Here is a 3,272-nt window from a genome sequence, read left to right as displayed (position 1 = left end):
GGCTGCAAACCACAAGGTCAGCAGTTCAAAACTACCAGCTGTTCTGTGGGAGAAAGATGAGGCTTTCTGCTCCCGTAAAGATTTACAGCCTCGGGAACCTTGTACAGGGTCGCTATGAGTCAGAACCGACTCCACGACACACAGCCACCACCACCACCATGGGTCAGAATCAATTCCATGGCAGTGGGTTTGGTCTCTTGATACTTCACACTATGGAGGGCATTCTCCAGAGTGGAAGTCCAAACATGACTTTTCAGATCATCTCCTAAAAGTTCTAAGGTCATTTAAAGTGTCAAGCACAGTTTCAATTCTGAAATATGCAATTCCTAGTCTATATTATAATCACAATTGGGAAATTGAGTTAAAGATATGGCTTCTCTCATCCCACAGCAAGTAAGAGAAGTGGTGTGGTTTACTTCTTGTTTCTCTCCTTGTTACTCCTCTCTCCCTGCTAACAGCTTTCTGATAGGAAAGAAAAGAGGTGGAGCAAGAATGCCCATACTTGCCTGACACCATGGTAAATGGACTCCATTCTCTCTGAGCCTGGAGTATTTTCTTTTTCAGAAAGATTCTCCTTGCCCTCACCATTGAGGATCCCCCACCTGTGTCTTTTTAAACTCAGCAATTATACCTATAGCTCAGCTGCTCACCTATCCCACCTGCAGCTCTGATTCCCCTCAGACTTCTTTCTCTTAGGCTTTATTGATACTTTAGGAAAACACTTTAGGACGGAACCCAAGGGGCCATGACAGCTCCCTTACCTGTGACCTACAGATAAGGAAAACTCATGAGTCCTTTGCCCAATAAACTTTGAGAAAGCAGATAAAGTGCAACCCCAACTTCCTTTTGACTTGTCCACTGTTAGCTACTTTCTCAGAAAGTTCACTTTTGCCAACTGCAGTATACAATGTTGAGTTCCATCATCGTAACATACTAAAAAACCGCAGTGTTCAATCTTGAGCTCCATCATCTTAATATACTAAAACAACCGCAGTATACAATGTTGAGCTCCAGCATCGTAATATACTAAAAAACCACAGTATTCAATCTTGAGCTCCGTCATCTTAATATACTAAAACAACCGCAGTATACAATGTTGAGCTCCATCATCATGCTGGTGGGTTTTCAGATAGTTCAGTGCACACTTCCATAGCTTTGTACATGTATTCTTAAAGCATTCCAGGTCCAGGAACTCATTATGACTTTCACTGCTCTAGGAACTTTGCCTTTGTGGCCCTTTCCTCCATAAACAAGATTTTAAATAATGTTTAAGACTCTGTTGTATAGAAATGAGTATCATTTAATCTGGATTGTATCCACTTTTATTCATGGTCCATTAAAAGTATCGTGGCTTACTAGGGAAGACAGCTTTAGGCAAGTCCCCAGAATATAACCAGTGGGAATCATGCCGATGCTGTAACAACACAATTTTGTCTTAGAATTCCTCCTATTTACAATTTATTAAGCATCTATAAAGTAGTAGGCACTACACCAATAAATACAACAGATAGCTGATGTCTTCAACATTTGAATATACTAAAACAAACAGGTGATATAAAGAATAATGAAAATAATAGCAGCACAACAATGCTAGAGAGGAAAAGAGTGGGGAGATGAAGGAAGAGGGAAGAAGGGAGGGATGGAGGGAAAAATCACAAATGATTGGACAGCTTTGTTATAAATTCTTCTCTGTTTTGGGTCAAGTCCCACTTGGAGAGACAAACACATGGGATGGAGTAGCCCTTTGACGCTGATAGTAGTTTATCAGAGTTCTTGTCCATATGGATCAAAGAGTAATTTAAGGTTTCTGTAGCACTGTAGGATAAGCACTTGACTGCAAGGTAAGTTTGAACTGCAAAGTTGGCTGCTCAGAACTCACTAACTGCTTCTTGGAAACCCTATACCAGGTCACTATGAATCCGAAATGACTCAACGGTACTTAAAGCAGCAACATTTGCTACCTAGTCTGTACCTCTGCAGCATCTGTGAACTTTGTCTAGATTTGCTAGAATTTGTGTTTATAGACCCAGTTTCTTTGTTTTATAAAGATTTGGAAGAGATGAAGTCCCTACTGCTGCTACTGTTGTTGTTGTTAAATGCCACCCACTAGGTTCCAACTCTGGTAGCGTAGTGGTTACGAATCGGGCTGCGAACCACAAGGTCAGCAGTTCAAAATTACCAGCTGCTCCATGGGAGAAAGATGAGGCTTTCTGCCCCCGTTAAGATTTACAGCCTCGGAAACCCTGTACAGGGTCACTATGAGTCGGAACCGACTCCACGGCACATAACAACAGCAACAACAAAGGTTCCAACTCACAGTGACTCTGTACAGGATTTCTGAGGATCAGCTGATAGGTTTGAACCATTGATCTGGAGTTAACTGTCCAGTGCTTATCCTACATTGCCATGCCAGAGGTCCTATTTCTCTGCTGTTCTGGAACAAAAGGGGAGATCGACAAAACATATTTAAATTCATTAAGTAGTCATAGACTATGAATATATGAGTATATGATTTCTTGAAACATACTTTCATTCAGCAACTTTTACTGAATATTTTACTCAGAGCAAATAATTCATTAGGCAATGGTGTAAAAATAGCAGATGCAACAGACATGTCCCTAGCCTTGTCGTTGTTAAGTGTCATTGAGTTGGTTCTGACCCATAGCAACCCTGCACAGGGTTTCCAAGGCTGTAAATCTTTATGGGAGCAGAAAGCCTCATCTTTCTCCCGCGGAGCAGCTGGTAGTTTCGAACTGCTGACCTTATGGTTCACAGCCCACATAATAATCCAGTGATCCAATAAATCGACCTGTTTTCCACACTGGAGTATTGTTGTTGTTAAGTGCCGTTGAGTCTGTTTTGACCCATAGCGACCCTGTATAGGGTTTCCAAAGAGCAGCTGGTGAGCCTGAACCACTGACCATGTGGTTCAAACTAGCTTTGTGTCCAGCGCATTAACCCACAGCACCTCACCAGGGCTCCACATCCGAGTATACTAAATAATACATAGAATTTCTTTGACAGATTACAAACTAAAAGGAGTACTTAAATTGTTTCTTTCGCTAGAAAGGAGATTTCTTTTGTTTTTTAAAAAACAACAACAATAAAAAAGCTAAATTTCAAAGTCAAACAATTTCTTTATAACCAAGTTTCTGCTATACACAGTCAACTTAGAACATTTACATGACTTCTGTAGTTTTGAATGACTCCTATGTCTTTCTTTTAAGAAAAAACTGAATAGGCCAACAAACCAGTAGTATGCCCTGTATGTT

Source organism: Chrysochloris asiatica, unplaced genomic scaffold (genome assembly GCF_000296735.1).
Source record: "Chrysochloris asiatica unplaced genomic scaffold, ChrAsi1.0 scaffold00046, whole genome shotgun sequence".
Taxonomy (NCBI): domain Eukaryota; kingdom Metazoa; phylum Chordata; class Mammalia; order Afrosoricida; family Chrysochloridae; genus Chrysochloris; species Chrysochloris asiatica.
Note: the sequence above shows the minus strand (reverse complement) of the source record.